General features: G+C 33.6%; 1 pseudogene; it reads right to left on the bottom strand.

The window, feature by feature from the left end:
• Positions 1 to 3212: 3212 nt before the first annotated feature.
• On the bottom strand, positions 3213 to 25744 carry LOC133202902 (uncharacterized; annotated as a pseudogene).
• Between the last annotated feature and the right edge of the window lie 326 nt (positions 25745 to 26070).

The raw sequence follows: 26070 nt of genomic DNA on the forward strand, positions 1-26070 counted from the left end.
TTAAAAGTCAGGGTTTCGTAAATTCTACGGTGATTTTAATTACCCTGTTTACAAATAGAATATATCATTTCGTATGTTGGCTGCCGTGTTTCATACCAACTGTTCAATTAATATGCCTTTGTTCTTATAGTAAATTTGTCTATGGAATGTTCCGTCTACCTGACCAATACAAAGGGCTCACGGTGGATGTGACCGGTCATTCCTCCTAGGAACCTGATCCCATCTCTGGAATTTTAGGGGTTCTTTGGTTCTGTGTTTTATGCCCTGTTTACAAATTTGTATTGTTTGCAGATTTTTTGAGATCGATTACTATTCGTTAATTTCACGTGCACTTTTTTTCAGATTTGTTTACAATATTTCGCTGTGTTGCATATCAAACGGATTATAACTAGTCCAATGAAATATCGAAGATTCAATATCCTAACTGTCTTGAAACTGAAATACTTTTCACAAAGTTGCCCGTACCCTGCTTAAATGTGCTATTCATTTGCAATCTTACTTAGTTTTGGGAAAAAGTAAGACTCATATTTAATTACTGAATCTTGCATTTTTTTGTTTAACCAAATCCATTGTTTCTCCTATTCTAAATCTACGTAGTCAAAAAGTTCAGAATATTATAACATTGAAGTGCATTCTGCGGCATTATATTAAAATTTGTATCTTCAGTTGTTACACCTTTGATTTTTATGAGAAGGAAACATAAAATGGAGCTTTTGTCTGGGCGCAAACATAAAACTTGAGTACCTATTGTATTCAATAGATTATTGTAGAATAAATCAGGATTTGTAGAAAGTTTTACTAGTAAGCGAATTACACCCCATGGATAGACAAGACTTCGTTTTCACCATAAAATAAGAAACTCATAGGATGCATGTTAGAAAATTGGAATTGACCTATCAAAGACTGTGTTTAAAACTTTGATCTATTCTGAATATCTATCTTCTTATATACTTAAAGCAATAAAGCATAAACATATTGTTCCGAAGACTTTCCAGAGAATAGCTTCTTTATTAGTTTATTTGGTCATGCAAGAAAGTTCTTTAACATTTTTTAAAAATTCTTCAATTTGAATTTACATATGATACTGCTATTTAACAAGATTTTATAAAGAACAGAGACGTACATGTAAAAAGATCAAGCGACACAAAATTGACAATATTTACAGGGTAACCGCGGTAGACAGTGAAATAGGTAATATGTTCTGTGCTCATTGTGGCTTTATTTAAAATATTTAAATATCAAATCATCGCAAATAGAAAAAGTTTGTCTCTGTCTCTAATTTTTTTTCACATGCAAAGGGAAGGGCATAACCGCTTCCATGCAATGGAATTGCAATATTCTCTACGAAGAATAGTTAGACCTTTCGATCAACAAGATCATATTGTTATCAGACAAACATCGTATTGTTATCAGACAAACATTTCTACAAACAGAAATTCAGTGCTGCTGTGTACTCGCAGATTAACATTTAAAGAAGATTTTCAAATTACTGTGATTCTCATTTTAAGAAGGTACATGTGTTGATCTTTTTGCGTCAGTGAAAAACAATTAAGCAGCTGAAGGAAAAGGATGTATAGAATTCTTTGGTTTACCACCACACACGTTTATCAACCCTTTGAAATTAGCCTCTTCACACCCTCTCTCCTTTTCCTCCAGTTGTTTTAAGCCCCCAAAAATCTTTATAAATCAGTGCTTTTATTATTGTTTGAACTCTACGGGTCAGAGACCGAAAGAGCTCAAGTGATCAAAGAAAGGTGTCTGTCCGTCTCTGTAAACTTTTTTCCAAAATGCTACTCACCTACAATTTGGGTTGGCTGCAAAACTGTTACAGTAGCTCTCCTAAAATAAAATATTGACAGACCGGAGAGCTACAGTGCTACCCTGAGGAAAAAGTATATTTATTGCGCATACAAATTTGCGCACTATTCTGGATTTATTTCTCCAAATTCTTACTTTTTAATTGCACAAAAGCTCGATTTCAAACAATTCCTTAGACCTCTATCGACTACTCTTGTTAACGTCTGCACAAAGCGACCGAATTGTCTTGCCACACAAAATGGCAGTATAAATAGGCGAAATTTTGGATGCACATGGCCTCAATCTAAGGTCCAGGAGGGCTATTAACAATGATTATTGAAAATGTTTTGATCGGAAATAGTAAAAGAGTATGCCAGGAACACACGGTTAGTAATACCTTGAGATAACAGTTGAAATATCCTGAAAAATAAATCGGGAAACAGCGCACTTTTTATGTACAACTTTTTCAATGGGTGACGCTACTAGTATCCGTCCCAATTTTTCAGACCAGCGAGCTACAGATCTGCAGCTAAGTTTGGCTCTGATTTTAAAAAAAAAAAAAAGGTTTTATTTGAACACTGTCATGTATGTAGATTTTGACAATATTTCCAAACTGGTACTTCATTGTATTATTTCCTTTATTCTTGTTTCTTTTCTACAATGCTTGTTTAATTAATATTATACCTACATGGTGTGTAATTACCTTGACCTTGTTGTAGGGAGAGGGCTAAAATAGGCTTTGCATGCTGCCCAATCCCATTCATCTTATGTGACTAAAATTATATATAAATGAATTGAAGAAAACTAAAAAAAAGATGACCACTGTGAATTCACAACACCCTTAACCAATATTAACAAGCATCCTGAGAGTATTGCATTAGCAATACTAGTCCCCTATCGGCAAGTGTAATCTGGTTCCCGTTAAAAATTGAAAATGCCATAAATCCGTCAAACATCAGTGAAGAGGAACAAAATGCGAACTTGCTCTATAACTCATCAAGGTAAAGTCCAATACCAAAAATCAGCTCAATATCTGCAAGCGTATAGAAAAAAAATTGCGGAAAATCCTGAAAAATTGAAAAGGTCGTAATTCCGTAAAAATCATTGAAGCGGAACGAAGTGCAAATTTGATCTGTAACTCATCAAGAGTTATACCTAAAATCAGCTCAATATCTGCAAGCAATTAGGTATGGTGCGGAAAACCAAGTGGGACAGACTGACAGACAGACAGACAGACAGAGGTACAGCTAGACAGACGGACATACAGACTGAGAGGAAACCTATAGTCCCATCCGGTTTCACCGGTAGGGGACTAATAACAGAATGCTATGTAATAAAAGCTTTAAAGAAAAACAACTTCCAGTGCTTATTTTATTCATAACAATATACACTGTATTTTTCTTCTTTCTTTAAGCCTAATATGTGGTTCCATTGCTTTAGTCTGTGATTGTCATATCTGTTTAAATGATGAACTTCTTGCGTAGAAAATATGAATAATTCACGTTTGATTGAGAATGTTTTTTTTTCGTTTTGGAGAGAAAAACAAACTCGAAGGTTGTTTTTTTTAAATTATTTTTACGAAGAAACTCTTTAAGAACCATTGCACAAAATTACCACTTTTTTAATGATGGAGAGATGTTCACGAAAGACAATATATTGATATGTTAAACAACTATGATAAGCATGTAGAAATTATATCCACAAACTTACGCTTATCAAGAAATACAGTTGTTCAGTCATTTTAAGTACAATTATATGATTCTCCTGGTGTTGACAACCTTGCCTCAAAGAATGAAGTTTTTTTTAATCACAAGATTCAACTAATTGATCCCATACTTACTCTGTCTGAGTTCAAAACAGTCTGCAGCGTTACATTTGTTTCCTTTACAACACGCGTCACAGACTGGCATGCCTTGATCGCCGTGAATAACTCTACCAGGTCGAGGATGAGAAATTGAACTCTCTTTTTTGTCATTTGATAACATTGCATAACACACCTAAAACGAGGGATAGAAAAAAAGCTCAATTTTTGACTCCACATCAACTCTGATTTAGATTGGAAAATTAATTCTGTAGTTCTGTTGCAGAGTTAACGAAAAAAATTATACATGCAATACTGTAATAGACGGAAATACGGAAGCCCATTTAGGACCTATCTTAAAATATTTTCGAATTCGATATAACGAATTGTAGAATTTGTTATAACGATTTTAATTTGTTATAATAATTTCTTTGAATTCGTTATAACGAATTTAATCCGTTATAACAAATTTGTTGAATTCGTTATAACGAATTCAAAAAATTTGTTATAACAAATTAGATTCGTTTAAATGAATTCTAAAATTTGTTAGAACAAATTTAATTCGTTATAACGAATTCAAAAATGTGTTACAACAAATTAAAAAATAAAATTCGTTAAATCAAATTCAACAGTCAGGGCCTATAAAATATATATATATATATATATATATATATATATATATATATATATATATATATATATATATATATATATATATATATATATATATATATATATATATATGAATATGATATAACGATTTGTCGAATTCGTTTTAACGAATCTAAATCGTTATAACAAATTACAGAATTCGTTTTAACGAATTCAATTCGTTGTAACAAGTTTCAGAATTCGGTATAACGAATTTAATTCGTTATAACAAATTTTTGAATGAATTCGTTATAAAGAATTCAACAAATTTGTTATGACAGATTAAATTCATTATAACGAATTCAAAGAAACTGTTATAATGAATTAAATTCGTTATTACAAATTCAACAATTTGTTATATCGAATTCAAAAATATTTTTTGATAGGTCCTAAATGGGCTTTCGTAGTAATACGATATATGGCATGCAGTTTTCACGATAATAAACAAAACAAAGTTGATTATTAGTTTTCAATCATATCTATTGTTTAGGGGATGTTAATTATATACTAGTGCAATCTCTATTATAGTTAAAGCTTTAATATCAATGAATTGCAAAAAATGAACTATAGTAAAACATAGTTTCACAGCTTGTTAACTAGATAATTGTAGGGAAAAATGTGAGATATTATCCCCAAAAGAATCCCTTACTCCCTATGGTGCCCCTATTCGCGACAAGCTTCATGAAATTGAGCAATTCTTATGTTTTATATACTGTAGTACCTACACATTTTTTCCAAAGTATTTTATAATTAAAAAAAAAAGTAGGATAATCCTTTCAAGTATTAGCAAAACAGATTTCTGTGCATGCTTTCATATCTGAGATCAACAATATATTTACCAAAGTGCAATATCTCAAAGATTTTCATTGAAAACAAAATTTGGTAACGTCATGTATTTCTATTTTGAGAATGGCATATAGTGGGATCTTATAATGCTTATCTATATCTAAATTTGTGTTCTGTTTTGTTCAAAACTAAGAAACTTATTGGCTATTAAAAATCTAAGTCAATCAAATTTCAGCACACATAAGCGTGATTTCGAGATTTTTTAAATTTCCATTTACTATATATTGTAAAACCTCATTATATGGATTTTGTGAAATATGTTTTGATTTTTTGGGGACTTTTACTTTTAATACACCCAACAAAACTGTACCGGTTCCTCATTTTGTTTTTGAAATTATATATATATATATATATATATATATATATATATATATATATATATATATATATATATATATATATATATATATATATATATATATATACAAAGCACTAAAAATGACCAACGACACGAACAATAATAATTGTCAAATTTTCGGGACAACCTGTCCCTTTCTCAGGACAAAGAAAAAAGTTAAGAAGTCATAAAAACAAAGGAAATAGAGAAGCAAAAACAACTAGCACTACTACTAAACTACCAAACACTAAATATTTACAATGTTACATGTTTAATTTGGAGTTTATAAACAGTTGTGAACAAAGAAATCCGGAGCGCTATGAATTGCGTCCGGTCTATCGGGTGTAGTCTGGTGAAGTGTGATTTACATAATTGAACGAATTAATTATCGCTAATTAATTACAGCCAACAGTAAATCGTACATTGTCTTATTCTCTCAAAATAGCGTAACTCTACATGATAAAAAGAAATTAAAGAAAGATAATATGGAAAGACAATTTTGAAATATGAATTTGGATATATTATAAATTTGGAAATCGGAAAAAAGAAATAAACAAAAATGTGAGCTGTAAATATTTGGGTAGGTTGTTCCAGGATTACTAATACGAATTAACGGTAAAGTTTACACTATATAGAGAGAATGAACTTGTTTGTTACAATCCGGGATTGGGTCTAGTTCACGTTCATCCTGGTGAAGTCATTAAGTTTGTTAATACCATTAGGGCGGAATGACTTCAGCCTGTGCATCCAGAACTTTTCCTTGCCTTTTCTCTGCGCGTCTGTCCATCTTGGATCATGGTCAATAACCACTACTGTCATGTCCTCCCATTTGTGACCTTCAAGGTTGAAATGTTCCCCAACGGGTTCATTGAGTTTTTTGGTCCTAATGGTAGAACGGTGATTATTGACCCTCCTGCGGAGATCTCCTGTTTCACCAACATACTGTTTGAAGCAAACTTTGCAACTGATGAGATAAATGCAGTTGTCTGTTTGACAGGACAAATTCCCTAGTATTTTGTAGCTGCGGCCTGTAACGGGGCTGTTAAAACTGTCTGTGTCAGAGCTGTACTTACAGAGAAGACATCTTCTGTCAGAGCAAGTTTTAAAGCCCCCGTTAGGTAATGGATTGTCCAATCTGGTTCTTACTACCATGTCCTTCAGGTTCCTCGGGCGTCTGTATGCAGCCAATGGGGGCTCCTTAAAGACCTCTGCCATTCGTTTATTTGAGTGGAGAATTGGCAGATTCTTTTGAAGGATACCGCTGAGGTTCTTAAGGACGGGATGGTTTGTGGTTACCAGAGGGACCCTGCCGCTATTGTCTTTTTCCTTGTAGCGTAATAGGTTTTGTCTGTCATGTCCCGCCATCTCATCAATAGCAGGTTGTACGGTGCGGGCATTGTAGCCTCTCTTGCATAAGTGGGACTTAAGGAGACCGCTTTGTTCTTGATATAAGGCAGGGGATGAACAGATGCGCCGAATTCTGGTGGCTAGACCCTTAGGCACACCCTTGAATGTGTGTGGGGGATGACAGCTAGTTGGCATAAGATACAGATGGGAATCTGTGGGTTTCGTGTGGAGACTGAACTCGATTTCACCATCAGTCAGGGTAGATGTAGTATCTAGGAATATGTTTTTCGAATTAGATACGTCTACTGTAAATTTGATAGACTGATGAAAGGTGTTGGCAAACGAAATGAATGCCTCGAGGCTCTCGCGACATTCCACCCACTTCATCTCTATATCGTCAATGAAACGCAACCAGCTAAGGGGCCTAAATGGTGCTTGAAGTAGCAAGTTGCGTTCCAGTCTGCCCATGAAAATATTGGCATAAGATGGTGCCATTTTCGTACCCATAGCAGTGCCATTAACCTGCAGGTAATGTTCTCCATTAAACATGAAGTTGTTATACTTGAGAACATGTTCAAGGAGCTTGGCAAGGGACTCGGTAGAAGGAATTTGTATGGATCTACTATCCCAGACTTCTCTACAGGCTTCGATACCCTCATCGTGCGGAATATTGGTGTACAAAGATGTGACGTCCATAGTCACGAGAAGGGTATGATCTGGAAGGCCAGTAGAGGGCGTCTTGTTAATGTAGTCCGTGGTGTCCTTGAGATAGGATGGCAAATTCTCTACGTGTGGACGGAGATGTAAATCGATGTATTCAGAAATTTTCTCCGTGGGGTGTCCAATAGCGCTAACTATAGGGCGACCTGGCATACCTTCTTTGTGTATCTTAGGAAGCAGATAAAATTGTCCTGGTCTACAGTCAATAGGATTGAGTGTCTCATAGACGTTGATACCAATCTCGTTTTTCTCAAACATTTCGTCAAGAGTTTTGGTGATGGCGGTGGAGAATTCTTTAGTAGGGTCAGAGTCCAGTTTCTTATAGAAACGTTCGTCTGAGAGTTGTCTATGGGCCTCCGCCATGTACGTCTCTTTATCAAGCACTACTACTGTAGAGCCTTTGTCTGCTTTCTTGATTACAATGTCATCCCGATTCTTTAATGATTGTAAGGCGGATCTCTCTTCCTTACTCAAATTGTCGGGAGCCTTGTCTGGCATTGAAAGGAGTTTCTCTATGTCTGACTCAACGGCGTCAATATACGACTCAAGGGCTCTGCATTTGCCCGGTGCAGGTTCCCAGTCACTTTTTGGCCGATAGAGTTTGTGTTCCTCTAGGTCGTGCAATTGTGGCTGAGAAGAGTCATATGAGTCAACTTCGGAGTTTTTTCTAGAAAAATGCTCCTTCAACCGAAGTCTCCGAAAGAAAGCTCGGGTGTCCTCTCTGACTTGTTTTTCGTCGACCTCATGTGGCGTGGGACAGAAATTCAGCCCTTTGGAAAGAAGTGAGGTTTCCGATTCGGAGAGAGGAACACTAGATCTATTGAGCACTGGGCAGACGTCAGGAGTTTGTGAGGGTCCGTCCCTCGCGATTGTCGTTAAGCGCTTGAAGCGTCTCGAGCGGGGCTTACGTGTTTTGTTAACTTGGACCTCTGATCGGTTGTTCCTGGTCTGTGGAACACTGTCTCGGAGAAATTTCTTTCTTTGAGTCTTGTTGAGTTCATTTGTTAGGACCATATTATAGGTGTCAATAATCTTATGGGCTTCATCAAGATCAGCTTGGGACATGCTATCAGTGAGGGATGATTCTAAGGAAGTGATATCACTCTCAAATTGTCCTAACTTGTGGATATCCCAAGAAAGACAGAGTGACATCAATTGTTTAGAACACCTCTTTGTAATATCTTCCCAAGGTTCTTGAAAGCGTTTGGAGATCGGCCCTATGTTAGGCGTGACATTAATCTGGAAACCTTTAGGTATAATGTCACACTCTAAGTAGGTCTGTAAATTCGAGACCCGGTGTTCAGTTTTGATTGATTTTTGGTGTTGTTTCATCAGAAGTTTGAATGTTGGATTACTTTTTATAGACATGTTTAAAAGGAAATAAACAGGTAATGGCCTAAAGAATATGACTAATTTTTAAACTGTAGCCGTGTGAAGTCGAAGATTCAACGAACGATTGCACTAATTTCTTAATACGTAGGAGATAACTCGTACAAGAATTCAAAAAAATAAAAACAATTGCTACATGAATAAAATTTTGATGAGAAGAGTGGAAAGAACTAAATTGCAAGAGTGGAATACAAATAAATAACCAGAAAATCAAACGATGATCTACCGAGTCCCTTGCCAAGCTCCTTGAACATGTTCTCAAGTATAACAACTTCATGTTTAATGGAGAACATTACCTGCAGGTTAATGGCACTGCTATGGGTACGAAAATGGCACCATCTTATGCCAATATTTTCATGGGCAGACTGGAACGCAACTTGCTACTTCAAGCACCATTTAGGCCCCTTAGCTGGTTGCGTTTCATTGACGATATAGAGATGAAGTGGGTGGAATGTCGCGAGAGCCTCGAGGCATTCATTTCGTTTGCCAACACCTTTCATCAGTCTATCAAATTTACAGTAGACGTATCTAATTCGAAAAACATATTCCTAGATACTACATCTACCCTGACTGATGGTGAAATCGAGTTCAGTCTCCACACGAAACCCACAGATTCCCATCTGTATCTTATGCCAACTAGCTGTCATCCCCCACACACATTCAAGGGTGTGCCTAAGGGTCTAGCCACCAGAATTCGGCGCATCTGTTCATCCCCTGCCTTATATCAAGAACAAAGCGGTCTCCTTAAGTCCCACTTATGCAAGAGAGGCTACAATGCCCGCACCGTACAACCTGCTATTGATGAGATGGCGGGACATGACAGACAAAACCTATTACGCTACAAGGAAAAAGACAATAGCGGCAGGGTCCCTCTGGTAACCACAAACCATCCCGTCCTTAAGAACCTCAGCGGTATCCTTCAAAAGAATCTGCCAATTCTCCACTCAAATAAACGAATGGCAGAGGTCTTTAAGGAGCCCCCATTGGCTGCATACAGACGCCCGAGGAACCTGAAGGACATGGTAGTAAGAACCAGATTGGACAATCCATTACCTAACGGGGGCTTTAAAACTTGCTCTGACAGAAGATGTCTTCTCTGTAAGTACAGCTCTGACACAGACAGTTTTAACAGCCCCGTTACAGGCCGCAGCTACAAAATACTAGGGAATTTGTCCTGTCAAACAGACAACTGCATTTATCTCATCAGTTGCAAAGTTTGCTTCAAACAGTATGTTGGTGAAACAGGAGATCTCCGCAGGAGGGTCAATAATCACCGTTCTACCATTAGGACCAAAAAACTCAATGAACCCGTTGGGGAACATTTCAACCTTGAAGGTCACAAATGGGAGGACATGACAGTAGTGGTTATTGACCATGATCCAAGATGGACAGACGCGCAGAGAAAAGGCAAGGAAAAGTTCTGGATGCACAGGCTGAAGTCATTCCGCCCTAATGGTATTAACAAACTTAATGACTTCACCAGGATGAACGTGAACTAGACCCAATCCCGGATTGTAACAAACAAGTTCATTCTCTCTATATAGTGTAAACTTTACCGTTAATTCGTATTAGTAATCCTGGAACAACCTACCCAAATATTTACAGCTCACATTTTTGTTTATTTCTTTTTTCCGATTTCCAAATTTATAATATATCCAAATTCATATTTCAAAATTGTCTTTCCATATTATCTTTCTTTAATTTCTTTTTATCATGTAGAGTTACGCTATTTTGAGAGAATAAGACAATGTACGATTTACTGTTGGCTGTAATTAATTAGCGATAATTAATTCGTTCAATTATGTAAATCACACTTCACCAGACTACACCCGATAGACCGGACGCAATTCATAGCGCTCCGGATTTCTTTGTTCACAACTGTTTATAAACTCCAAATTAAACATGTAACATTGTAAATATTTAGTGTTTGGTAGTTTAGTAGTAGTGCTAGTTGTTTTTGCTTCTCTATTTCCTTTGTTCTTATGACTTCTTAACTTTTTTCTTTGTCCTGAGAAAGGGACAGGTTGTCCCGAAAATTTGACAATTATTATTGTTCGTGTCGTTGGTCATTTTAAGTGCTTTATATAAATTTCCATCCGTGACCTTGTATCTACTTAGTAGATCCGACACTTAGGATATACAGTGTTGTTGGTTTTTAGTGCTTATATATATATATATATATATATATATATATATATATATATATATATATATATATATATATATATATATATATATATATATATATATATATTAAAATAAATATAAAAAGAAAACACAAGAATCCTCCGTAAAGCTTTAGCGCTAGAAAAACATTTTATTTGCATTCTAAAGCCAAAACTTAATAGTCTCTTATAAACTACCTATGATTTTCCCGAACTTTTTCATCATCATTGCAATATTTTATGTATGACGTCACAATATAGACATTAAACGTTCCGCTTAGTTTAACGTCATAATCATTGTTACTATGTTACCGTTGTGTATACATTTTTGTAATGTAAAGCTTCTGAAGCGCTAAAGCTTTACGGAGGATTCTTGTGTTTTCTTTTTATTTAAGAAATGAATGTAATATTTTTTTCTTTGACCGAAGTATCAAACAAAAATTTGGACGGAAAACGTTTTCATCAATGCGCGTAGCGCATTGATGAAAACGTTTTCCGTCCAAATTTTTGTTTGATACTTCGGTGCGCGTAGCGCATTGATGAAAACGTTTTCCGTCCAAATTTTTGTTTGATACTTCGGTCAAAGAAAAAACATTACTTTCATTTCTTATCATTTAATTATGATTTTAAAATAATAAAATGAAACTTTCTTTCACTTTAATATTTAATTTAAGTATCGAAGACAGTGCGTAGGAATACATCACAACAACGTTGCTGAAATTCAAAATGGCTGAATGTACAGATCTATGCGCATGGATTGATGAAATTTTACGTATAAGCTTTCTATGATACATCGATGAAAGAAAAAATTATAAGATTTATTTCTTATCATTTAATATTTATCTTTCAATGATGAGATTTAACTTGAGAACGATCGAATGACTGTCCAACACATAGGCCAGGCCTAGCTTAGTTGTCTAAATTTTCAGACACCGAGTATAACGAACAAACAACGTTTTCAAATATTGTCGTGTCATTACTGTTATTCTAACAAAAACAGTTTTAACACAAAAACTTACCTGTTGTATTAATTTCTGCTATATCCCAATGTTTATATTCCCCCAGTAAGCTGATATCTTTAGGTTCGTAAATGTAAAGGGAAGCTACTCAATTATAACCTTAACAACTCTTTCTAGGTCACAGAAATTTTCGGTTTCATATGCGCATCTCTGCATCTGAATTTCAAATCGAACATATATATACGTATCACAACATGTCCAGGCATAAAACAACATGCTTCAATATCTGGAAGAGTCTGTTGCCGACTGTTTATCCGTCCTCGCTCAGCGTCGTTTTTCTCATGCATTCGTTTCCTAAGAATTAACAGAGTAACGGCATTTCCCCGCTTTGGTAGCATAAAAACATTTCTTCACAGTTTTATTGTTCATACCAGTTGTCTCAAACACAAACATTTAATATACGTATGATGATTTCTTTCCTTTTTTCCCGCAACTGCATTGTTGTCATTTGCAGACGATCTGATTTGTTTAGCAAAGGGGGATAATTCGAAAAGAAACGAAAGTAGAAAATAACTCAGGAACGTAACGGACGAGTTTTGAAATTCAGGAAAATAGAGTAAAAGAATTTCATTTTTCTTTCAAAAGTAATATGGAAGCGGGAAATATACATGTAAAGTCAGCCAAAGTAGTTCCGGCTGCTAAGTGCAAGTGAACTCCAGATTTTATTGATGCAGTTATCAAAAGAATTTTTTATCCAATCAGAATCAATTATTTTCTAGAAATTAAATGATATTTATTTAATGTTGTAATCCGATAACTGAGACTTTATTTCAATTTTGGATATATATATATATATATATATATATATATATATATATATATATATATATATATATATATATATATATATATATATATATATATATATGTCAGCCATTCAGACGAAGCACATGTGCATTCACACTTACTCAACCAAGTCATCTTGTATAGACTACTAACTGAAAGATATATTCAAATACTAACTTTCACCATCTATCCTTCTGTGTTCAATAATTCAGAAGTGAAAAAAAGAGTTAGACTACACGATCAGTTTGTACTGGTCCCAGCTGACAAAGCAGGTAACACCATTGTCTTTGTTTGTAAGGCTCATTATTTAATTGTTTTTTTTCTTTTCTTTTTTTTTTTTAAGAGAAACTGGGATTTTATTCTCTGAGTGATAATCCAACTTATACCCATAGCTCCCACTCTAAGGAGGAAATTCTTCAAATTCATATGTCAGTTTTGAATATGAAATATGGAAATAACCAACAATTTTCAAGCTCAAAGTCCATTAAAACAATACAAATCGAGAGCAGAGCAAACATGGACCTCCAAAAACATCAGAGGTGGGATCAGGTTTCAGGGAGGAGTGAGCATCCCCTGCCGACCGTTCAGGCCCGCCGTATGCTCCTTTTCATGATCGGGAAATAATGAAAAAAATCCATCTACAATCCGGTGTGTAAATAATAGTCTAATGATTAGTACAAAAGACGTCAGTTGGCATATGACTTAATGATAGATTGTATTCGTTCACAAGGTCATTGTATCGACCATAGAACTTACGAAATGATGACTTTAAACCAGACTGTTATTTTTTATATTCCCAACAACCAAATTGAATTTGAATTACCATATTTGTTTTGGAATTCGAAACTTCATAAAAATCCTTACAAACAAAGATACATGCAGTTCCAGTAAATGTTCTACCAAGCCTCTCTCTTTACTCCTCACTAAAATATTAACAGCAGTGAAGGAGAAGCTTCAGAAGTACTGTGCAACAATATATTCTTAAAGTGTTGTAAATCAGATGTAGATACTTAAAAATTCCATGAAACATTTGGTAAATTTGAAATCACAAAATTTTACCAAATGCAATAGCATCTTTATCTTCAACCATTCCAAAGTCCGGGCTTTTTTAATATCATTGACAGCTGCTTTTTTAATAAAAATGGAACTCGTAAATTTACTTACCTTGCCATTGGTCATTAGCAAAATTATTTTGTTAAAAAGCATTCTGATTATAAACGCAAGTACTCTGAAGTTGATATTAAAAAGATACTTGAGTCTCTGATTGACAATATCTATGGTTTTTGGAGGCCAGGTCTTCCAACAATCTGTTGGAAATCCCATGGGAACCAATTGCGCTATTTTTGTATTCGATACAATGAACTTGTCAACAAATACAATCTATCATTATGTCATATGCTGACTGAAGTTTTTCATACTAATTGTTAGGCCATATTTACATCTGAAGTGTCGATGGGTTTTTCCGATATTTCCCGATTATGACAAGGAGCACACGGCGGGTGTGACCGGTCGGCAGAGGATGCTCACTCCTCCATTGCACCTCATCCCACCTCTGACGTATTTGGAGGTCCGTGTTTGCTCAGCTTCAGATTTGAAGTTTTAAAGGACTTTGAGCTTGAAAACTGTTCGTTGTCTCCATATTTCATTTCAAAGGAAATAATTACAAGTTTAAGGTGGTATAGGATTCCAGACGAGATTTCTCCTACATATTCTTTTGCTTAAAGTGACACCGTGACGGAAAAACGCGAAAATCGACAAAAGTAGAATTTAAGCGTGACACATGCAAATTTTGTTCAGTTCTTGAAAGTATTAGGTTTCAGAAAATTACAGGTTTCAGAACCTAAAAAATCTACTTTAATGGAGAAAAATAAAAGTAAAAAAAAAATCTTTGTATAACCCAACACAAAAATATTGCTTCACTTCTTCCTCTTTATTGTACGCGTGCGCTGACAAGTTGAAGAATTTACCATGGTTTCAATTCCATAGATATAAATGTCGAATGACCGAGAATTTTTATACAATCTTCAAAAAAGATGATCAGAACTTATTTCTCACTTCTGTTTGCTCCAATTAAATGTTGTTTACAATTTTCGCGCTAAAAATAAAGGACACGTGACCTTGACATTGTGGACATAGACGATAAAACCAAAGCGATAGATACACCATTTGTTTTTCCGGCACTTACATTTTGCTGCTTTTTTCTTGCTTTACAGTGCAGCTGAGTTGCCAAAACTTCGCAATATTCATATTTCACATATATCGTTTGTTTTGTGATACAACTTTCATAAAAGAAACACATGATTTTGACTCATTATGTAACTTTAAATTAATAGGATTTGAAATACCCCCGCCTTTCAGTATGCTAAATTGTAATTATAAGATTTATTATCTAATTAAATAAAAATACATAAAAATGATTTTTTTTTATATTATTTCTTTTTTCAGAAGCTGAATAATATGTTGACGGTGCGACCGTTTGGGCGAGCGCAGATACCTATTCAGTTTTAAATTTAGATCCGCCTCTTCAAACCGCACGAGACATTTGGAACGTCTAGATAGTAAATTAAATGTTCTGTATGCAATATCCATTAAATTAAGGTGAGTTTATTTTTGTGAATTTTTAGTTGTTGTTACTGGGAGAACGAAGTTAGCAGCGAGAACAAGAAGCATTTTGGGTCTCGAGGTAACTGCGGGAAACAAATTCGTTTGGATCAATGTGCAAAGTACGAATTTCTCTTCGCCCAGGCGTTGCTTTAAGAGCTCGCAGTGACGAGCGGCACTTCGTCCCGCTCGCTATTTTTTGTCTGTTTGTTTATTGTTTAACGTCCCTCTCGAGAATTTTTCACTCATATGGAGACGCCACCACTTGCCGGTGGAGAGCTGCAAATTTTGACCTATTCTAGGCACTCAGGGCCATTGAGCAGTGAGGGCCAGCACCTACTGCGACACGGGACCTCGGTTTATACGGTCTCATCCGAAGGACCGGTCTCCACGTCCCACAGTGGGATTCGAACCCGCGACGTAAGGATCAACTCCTTACTCCGCGACTCTAGAGCGAACGCTCTAACCATTGCGCCACGCAGGCGACTGCGCTCGCTATTATAGGCAAGTATAGAGTAAAACAGTGTTTATATAAAAACAAAAAAAAAGATGAAAAAGAATTCTCATTATTTTTGTTTTAATTTTCAAGAATAAATAAGCATAAAAAATTGGGAAACTTCATTTCTGGAAAAATAGCTGATAACATTCCATGGTAATATACAGTTAGAATGTGCCTAAATATGTTAACAAAGTAAAATACAGAAATTAAAAAAAATTAAAATATAAATTGGAAATATCAGATGCATTCAAAAATTTTTGAATTAAGAGATCCTTATGGAAGAGTTATTCTTGATTTTTCACGGGTAAAAATTCTCTGGGTGCTATTTAAGAAATTATAGGCTTTTTTCAAACTTTAAAAAAAATCACACTTAGTGCAGTGAAAGTTGTTGGCATAATGGATGAACAATCGCTTTCCAAGATGTATCTCCTTCAGAGCAATTGCAATCAAAGTTCTAAAGGTTTTGGGTCTTTTTATGACACACATTTATTTTTTGAATGAAATGAGAAGGAAGACCAGTACATGTACATGTGAATATGATAATTCAGCACACTGTAAAGTAATCATACTTATTCATGCCTCACCACCCACAAGGTAGTGTACTGTTACTCAAACAATGGAAATTCACATATTTGCTTTCAATTGTTCCAAAACAGCTATGTTTAAACTATTTTTTGATAAGGTTTGTTTTTTTTCAAATGTCCATAGTGCAAATATTAATAGTTACAGACTTCCAATTTTTTGTCCATTTTAAATAAAATGCCATCTTGTGAGAACTTGCAATGAAAATAGTTTTAGTTAGTTCTTTTTAACAGAGTATCTATAAATTTTGACCCCAAAATAAGCACTCAATCAAATCAAAACATTACACCAAACGAAATTGTGTCATAATGTGGAGAGATATCCCATACTACCTTAAGCTATTTAATTCTTTCATTTCTCTCTTTGAGCAAGCGCGCACGTGCATGAATATGCTCGCAAAATGACCTTCGTTCCGCACATTTACCCAAATGCCTATTAGTCTTTAAAAAGGGTTTCAACTCAGTTGGATGAACACTCCGCCGCACTGTTAAGGCGTACTATGTAGAAATCAAAAGATCGGAATATGGAAGCGCAGAAAAAATTCTTTTTTTTTTTACTTGAATTTATGTAGGTAAAGCCATGATATTATCGCCAATTTATATTAATAAATTCAAATGATGTTCTTCATGGAGGTCATAAATAAATTTCAAGATCGCAAGGATATATGCTTATTAAAATTTAATTTTAATCGATAAATTGGTTCTACATTATATCTAAAAGTTGTTTGGAAAGTGTTGCTGCTATATATACGGAGGTTGGATCCTTCTATCAAAAGTCATAATTAGGCCATCTTTAAAAAAATGTTTGGTTGCCCTCTCCCGACCGACTGGCTAAAAATGACCCGACTCAATTTTTTTTAACCTCCATGAAGGAAGCAATTATTTTTTATGTAGTCTGGACAATAGATTTCAAACAATTAGCATTGAAATTGAAATTTTCTGAGATTTTTTTTTTACCTATCTACCGACCCATTTTTTTCATCCTGGGTCGGGAGAGGGCAAACAAACTTTATTTTAAAGGTGGCTTTATCTTTATGCAACTGTATTTTTTGTTTCTACAAATTTTTAGCTAAAATTGGGGTTATTTTTTCTGGACTTTCACAATATATTTGCCACATTTGTCACAATATGATGACAGAATTCATAAAAATTAATTTTATATATAATTCTGGACCAAAATAAAACATTTCACAACACAAAATAACTCTATGTGTAACCTGCATTAAAAATAGATATCGAAACATAACAGTACAATAATATTAATTCGAAAGAGAAAAATTGATCATTTTCTTCTAAAAAAAAAGATTTCTGCCACAAAATAAAGTTCCCCACTTAATGCTTTTTGTGTGGAATTTAATCGTGGTTTCTTTTTTTTTATATTGAATATAGTTTAATTGGCATTGTAGAATCCAAAATTATTGCAAGAACTAAATACGATGCAGAATTTTAGAAAGAGAGGACCAGATAAAAATCTGCTCAAAAGCTCAGGATCGAACCTCCTTGAAAAGAATCCGCATTTTATGAGTTCTAATTTCATGCAATGAGACTTCAGTTGAAATTTGTATATCATTTATCAATTCTTTTATTTGTTTATCAAGTAATGTTCTCGATTTCACAAAAGCAGCAGCACTTTACAAGTTAAGAAACATATCCTTTAGTTATCTTCAAAAGAAAAAAAAATGTTCAGGATAAGTTTAGTATATGCCATTGCGCAAAAACGACTTAAAGGGCAGCGCGAAGCTAATCATGTCATCCCTGTACACAAAACATAGCGGAATAAATTCAATACACTCTCCCGATAAAAATTAGATTGTGACATCAAACGAAGGTTACACATTGCTACTAATGGTATACTGAACATCTTTAAATAATATTCTGTTAAATAATAAAATGCATTTTAAACTGTGAAAAAAAAATCATTTTATCCTCAAATCAGTGTACATATTACATGTATGAGCATTTTTATTATTAAGGTCTTCCGTCTTTAACGGAAGACTTTATTACTCTGTTGTTTCTTTTTCACTATTATTATTATTTTCCTACCGATTTTGTGCAGACAATTTCTCGAGAAAGCCGACGTGGATTTTCATGAAGCTTTCAGAAATGATGATATATGAAATGAACTTCAAATTTAAATTTAATCTTAGTATTTCGTCATTTTGCTGATGTCACTTCAAACTTAGTTTGGGAAACATTATTACAGTTTGTTTGTTTGTTTTGTATTGTTGTTTTTTTTTTTTATCTCAAAACTATTGTTTAAGAAATATTATTGATGTTTTGTGAATTTTGACATTTAGCTTAGAGCTCTGGCTTTAAAAGTTAAGAAGATACAAAGTAATGATAAATATTTTTGGAGAAACGAAGTTGACAACATTCATGTTGCAATTGTACTGTTGAACGTGGAACTATATTTCTAGACTAAAGACTATCATTTATGTTGTGAAATCAATAGAAAACAAATATTCAGTTTTTTAATCACAGCTATTGAGAATTTCAAATATGCTTTATAAAGGAAAGTTATATATACCGTCACGGTAGCTCAGTCGGTAGAGTGCCCGCTCCGTCATCGGAAGGTCGTATGTTCAAATCACGGCTGCGACTGACCTAAGTCGAAAAAAATAGGTAGCAACTGTTTCTTCGCCAAGCGCTCGGCACTTTGAAGTGAAAATTGCGGGTCTTTCGGATGAGACCTTAAAAACCGAGGCCCGTGTCACGGTATGCGTTGGCACGATAAAGAATCCTCACTGCTCAATTGCCTTGAGTGCCGAGTAAAGGTCTAAATTTGAGGCCTTTCACCGGTATATGGTGACGTCTCTATATGAGTGAAAAATTCTCGAACGGGACGTTAAACAACATACAATCAACCAATCAAAAAGTTAAAACAAATGAACTAGTTCATCAATAAAAAAAATTCCATTATCTAATTGTTTAATTCAAAACATTACGTAAGAAGAAGTAAAGCTCAACTTACACGTTCTTCGTAACAGCCAAACACATAACGCACTCTTGTGCCTACAATGCGAATTCCAGTGAAGCAAACCTAGAAGAACACGTAAAGGGTTCTTTCTGAATTAATAATATTATTTTAATAGTAAAGAAAAATCTTAATTCGGAAATATTTTCAGATATATTGCATAGGATTTGATCAAATGCGTGTCCCCTAAATATGTCTGTAGCACTGCTGATTGTTTTTAAACTAATATCAACAAAAAAGAAGAAGGAATATTGAATGTGTCCAGGAAAAATGCTCTATTAATCAATTATTTGAGAACAAATTATACTATAAAGATCACTTCACAATTGCATTAGATTAAAAAGTACATATATTAAGTTAATAGCCCAATTTTCTCAAAATCATTTTTCCTTTCTTTTCTTTTGAGATCAGTTTATCCTAGCATTGCCGTCACTCACAGAGCCTTCGTGGCAACTAGTGGTGCTTCAAATTCCGATATTTGAAGTTTTATTCATATTTTAAGAGAGTAGAGTTGCTTTGCAGATTTACAGAACTATTTGTTGAAAGTGAAACAATTGCGAAGTTGAATATGAGGACGAAGAAAAACTTTACAGTGCATAGTTGAGATTAACAGAAATATTTCTAAACAATAAACCTAACAATTTCTCTTTCTTTGTTATCATTGTACATTATAGGATTAAACACTCTTTTTTTCAAAATTTATCGATGTATATTCATAGTTATTCTCTTAGCTTTGTGGTTGTTTTTTTCCCATTTCATGCAAAGATAAAAATCATAACAGTTAACTGAAGTATATCATAAGATATTTTTTTTAATTAAACAAGCATCGTGCGATAAAAAATGTTGGAGAAAGGATATTTATTCATTTTTAAGCCTTGACTTCGAACTCACCTCATTTGGTGGACATGTAGCTAGTGTAGTACAAGATTGGACATCAGCGTGTACTCCTTCACAGACAGCACACGTGTCCTGTGTCTGAGGTGGGGCTTTCAAATTTAAAAAAAAAACGCATTTGAAAGGGTAAGATAAGTTTTACGTAATCATATTACATGTATGATAAAATGTTACATTTTGAAAGCTAAATCGTGATCATATAGAACTTGCAATTATTTTAGAACTAGATTAACTACTCACTAACACCGCACAGTTTTGCGTTACATGGTCCGTTACTGTCTGGTGCATCAGAACAACAATCCGCACAATTCACCACCCGTCGTCTCCTTCCGGTAAAACCACTACCCATTGCCTTCATTATCATGCACACCTTTACGAAAAAAGTCTTGCTTGTATTTCAGCTAAATAACTGCTACAGCAGTACAGCTACATACATAAAGGTTATTATCAGAAAATGCTCTGAAAGGGCAGATCAAGACCTCCCATTCAAGACAGTCAGAGTGTAATGATGCGTTTATACTATATTATAGATTCTGAGTCAGCGGCTTGAGAGATTAAAAGGATATCATATTATTCAAAATGGATAGTAAGGGGACGTTGCATTCTGTTGGATGTGTAAAAATACATAGATCGACTTTTTTTGTCTTATTTTGTAGACCCCCTTAAACGACACACGCAGTAGAATTTCATGAAAGCATTTTACCGGATTTTCATATTCCTTCTGGCAGTTGCAGGTTTTGCTTAATAGGCATATTAAGTACAATAAAATTCAGGGAAAGTGACACAAAGAAGAGAAAAAATTGTGTCAAAAACAAGTCAAACGCACACGGAGCCCCTACATGATGACCGTAAAGGCCCTGAAGGACGAACCCGAATTTTAAAGCACATTTTTACAAACTTTTATATTGATTACATAGTTTGTATCGATAGATTGACTCTTTTAAATAAAATTCTCTGCCTTAACCTCTTTACAGGAATATTCTTCAAAATCTCAGCCATCATAAGGATTTGGCTAAAATGCACACATCTGCAGTGATCTGTGCCTTTAATTATCATGATCATATTTGAAATTAATACAACACCAGACGGGGAATGGTTGTTAAAATAATTTAAACCTTTTGCACCCACAATGAAGGCCAATTTGCGTCATATGTAAGGATTTTTCACGATATTTGAAATCCATTTTCTCTATATATCTTGCGTATTTTGAAAGTCATTTTAAACGGCTAATATTATTGCAGACTAAGTTTACTTAAAAGAATTTTAATTGGATAATTAATGAAAATTATTGCTTAATATTGATTTAAAATATTAATGGGATAAATAATCAAATATTCATAATATCCTATCAATTTTTCATAAGGTTATTTTTACATAACCAATTCATGTGTCTACACCATTGTATGTAATCTAAAATTTGGTTAATTATTAAAGTCACAGTGGTGGCGAGGTGCAACATAAACTTCTGTTCCTGTGTTATTTATAAATATGTATAAGATGTAGGGCTCAGGTGGTTGAAGGACATTTAATTACACGAGTGGAGGAAAATCATACTATTGGAATATGCATGGAATTATGCTATACTGAGAAATGGGGGAGTCAAACATTATCAATTATGGATATAAAAAAAGACTCTAAGTTGACTCAAGTAGACGTTCGTGCCAATCTATCGTAATATTCCTGATTTAACTTTTTTCGATACAAACTAACCTGACGTGAACGACATCCTGCGTTGTACAAGATACAAGGTCATCTCCCGTGGTCTTTTCCAAATAACATTCCTAAAAGGAATTAATTTGTAGTAATAATATTTTTATAGTCATATTTTATTTAAGACAGTATTCTTATCATTAAAAAAATTAATTAAAAAAGGGAGAATATATATTATGCATATGATGTTGCGTTTTCAACTATACCAATCATTCGGATTTCTCCAAAATTAAAGCACAATTTTAGGCTTTATCTGTATATGTCATTTAATCTAAAAAGTTGAATTGAATGCAATTTACATGTACGTTATAAATATTGGTACGATACAGAACTCCACCGGCAAGTGGTGGCGTCTCCATATGAGTGAAAAATTCTCGAGAGGGACATTAAACAATAAACAAACAAACAAACGATACAGAAAGACTCAGACCATTGAGTCTATTGTCTTTTTGACGAGAGTGCTGTGTAGGTGAGAAAGTCTTTTAAGGTAGTCTTTCCTGGTAGTATTGATGACCCCACACTTGAAGTTTTTTTTGTATTTTTAGTAGAGATGTCAACGAGTGTTCGATTACTTATCATCCTCGGTCATACCAACTATCGAGTAGTTATTTCTTTTATTCGTTTACCCATTACAAATTTGCTTTTTATAGAAATAATAGAGATATTGTTTTTCTTCAGCTGGTCCATTGGTGTCATAAATCAGACCCTCCCCATGTTTTAGATAGAATTATTTATTTTAAAGAGAATGATTATCTATTTATTAAGGAAATAGATGTATATTTCCTTTTATGTAAAATATGACTTAATTGTTGTTTGCACAGAATCGCATAATTAAAATCTACGCATGCTTTTTATGATAAATTCAGAAGTAAACTTGAAATGTTTTCCAGTCACGGGTCAATAATATAAATGCAATTAGACACGTATTTAAGTGGCGAGTTGTGTGTTTTTATCCCCGAGCCAAGAAGAGATTCAATCATTTTATCACAATGTTTTACACATAGATATTTCATGTTTTACACAGTTTTTATAATTATATAAATCTACAATATTTGACCTGATCAAATTCAAACGAAAACCATTGCAACGTCACAACTTTGGATATGAAAATGATATCCTATGAGCTATATCCACTGTATAAAGGAGTAAACATGTTAAACTAAGCGTAATTTCAATAGAATATGCGGTAAAAAAAAATCAATTTAGATGCATGTATAACATTTTTTTAAAAACTTTTTTGTTTTGAAAATACAATGATTTATCACTTTCCAGTAATAAAAATAATAAAATGTAGAAAACATAGTTTCAAGACACATACCACAAACATAAAATATTTTCTTATCTCCTATATAGAACTGTTAAATGAAAATCTAATTAGGTTTTTTGATGGTGTAAAATGTAAAAATAGATTCTTGAAAATGTTTCCAGAAACTTAACAGTAACAAAACTTCATAGTATTTCTGAAACTTAATTTTTTTTTTTTGATTTGTAGAGTTACATTTTCCAATTTTCTCCAAATTATGTGGCTTGGCCAAATATAAAAGTAGTTTTACTTAATAGATATCAATTCTTGAGAGAGAGAGAGAGAGAGAGAGAGAGAGAGAGAGAGAGAGAGAGATTTAAGCAAAGATATTTAAATTCTGGAAGAAAAAAAATCTGTGTTGTTTATCCTGAATCAAATATCTTAGTTACTTCTAATTTTCCGAGTTAAACTTGCACCTTGTTAAATACCAGGTAAAGTGCATAAATGTCACATAAATGTAAAAAGAGTTTATCACTGTGATACTTTATAACATCTTTACCATATTCAACTTATTATCATTATATAGTTAGAAATTATGTTTTATCCGCTTACCTAAAGGCTATTAAATGAAATATGCTTTAACTTTAAACAGATGGATACGATTAATAACTTGATATCGCTTTTGATCTTTCTTAACAAATTTTCGAATCAAAAAACTATTATCAATTTGAAAATAAGTATCTGTATTATTTTTCTTTACATTAGATGCCCAATTTTATCAGAAATACTCTTAAAATGACGGCGCCGTTTGAGGGATAGATTAAATAAGAATATTTATTTGCTCGGACGAATACGATGTTTGTTCGGACAAATGAGATATTTGTTCGGACGAATTAGAAATTCGTTCGGACGAATTAAATATTTGTTGGTACAGAAATTTACATATTTGTCATGACAAATTAGAAAATTGGACAAATTATACAATTAATTTGTTGGTACAAATTAAAAATTTGCTCGGACAAATTAGAAAATCGATCGTTCGGGGGAAAAGATATTCGTTCGGACAAATTAGATATTTGTTCGGACGAACTAGAAATTCGTTCAAAGAAATTATAAATTTTTTCGGACAAATAAATTCGTTCGGACGAATTAATACTTTATTCAAACAATTCGGTAAATTTGCACAAATTATCTTATCTTTAGAGATTTATACCTGCGGATTTAGCAGAATTCATTCCTTAATAGAGATGGCTAAATCTATTTTTTTAAAAATAAATTTGGACCAATGACATACACACTTTGTAAGAAGACATGTACTATTGAAGTCAGATTAGCTGATTCCGATTATTCGGAAATGTTAAACTATATAGGATATCTATTTGCAAATGGTATATGCAAAGAATTAAAATATTTTATTAGTCATCGCCTGCATGTGGGATGGAAGGTTTCGGTGCAAATCACTCAGGCGTCCTGTCACCTATTATTATTTAACTACTTCGTCCGAACAAATATCTTATTAGTCCAAACAAATTCTAATTTGTCGTAAGAAATATCTATTTCGTCCCAACGAATTTGTACTTTGTCAGAACGAATATCTAATTCGTCCAAACAAATACTATACAGTATCTAATTTGTTCGAAGGAATAAACTTTTTTATTTGATTCGGCCAAACGAATTTCTAATTTGTCCGAACAAATATCTAATTTGCCTGAAAGAATTTGTAGATGAAAAAGAAAACAAAAAGTTCAAGGAGAACAGAAAACAAGATTTCATATCAGTTAATTATTTATTGCTGATCATAGTTCTAACAAATTCTAATTTGTCCGAACAAATATCTAATTCGTTCGCACAAAAATCCAATTTGTCCGAACGAATTCAAATACATATTTATTTCGTCCGGACAAATTTTAAATTGCCAGAACGAGTATTTCTTTTTTAATCTTACCCTTTAGCGGCACCGTATAAAAGAAACTCGCGTCACATAATTTATGAATCTTTCTTTTTTTAAATAAAATTTACAAAATATGACTAGGAAACACCAATTTTACAATGGGACTCTGATGTTGTTTAAAGTATAACATCGGTGTAGAAGGCTTCAATATCATAACCTCATTTTTTTCCTTTTTTTTATTATTTTGAAATGCCTACGAATTAATCTGCTAAGGGAATTCCGTCTTACAAATCAAAATTTATTATTGCAATACTTCAGCAATCTACTATATCAATCATGATAGGATTTCATAACTTATGAGCTTTCATAACACTCATGCTTCTTTGAATTTTACCTCATTGTCACCACAAACAGCCATATTTGTAAAACAATCTGCTATATCCGGAACATCAGTACATCTCATACAGGTTGGTCCAGCACGAATCAATCCTAATAAAAATGTTTTGAGAGAAAAAAGTTTAAATCATCTTTTTTCCCCAAATTAATGGTGCAAACCTTTTTGACTATGCAGATTCATAGACGTTTCAAATGGTTATAGAAATTATGTAAAATTAATATAGAAATAGTTTTATTGTTGAAACGATTAAGTTATATAAAATGCGCTACAGGTCTATATACTTTCTGTACCTTTTACAAAATTTGTTTAAATATACTTTTTAAACTATCAATTAATGCATAATCAATATTAAATGCAATATTATTTTTAAGTTATTTACCATACACGGTCAAGCTGATGTATAAAACTGCAATTAAAAAATG

Source organism: Saccostrea echinata, unplaced genomic scaffold (assembly GCF_033153115.1).
Source record: "Saccostrea echinata isolate AGI-Se365-2 ecotype Australia unplaced genomic scaffold, CSIRO_AGI_Sech_v1 ptg000047l, whole genome shotgun sequence".
NCBI classification, from domain to species: Eukaryota; Metazoa; Mollusca; class Bivalvia; order Ostreida; family Ostreidae; genus Saccostrea; species Saccostrea echinata.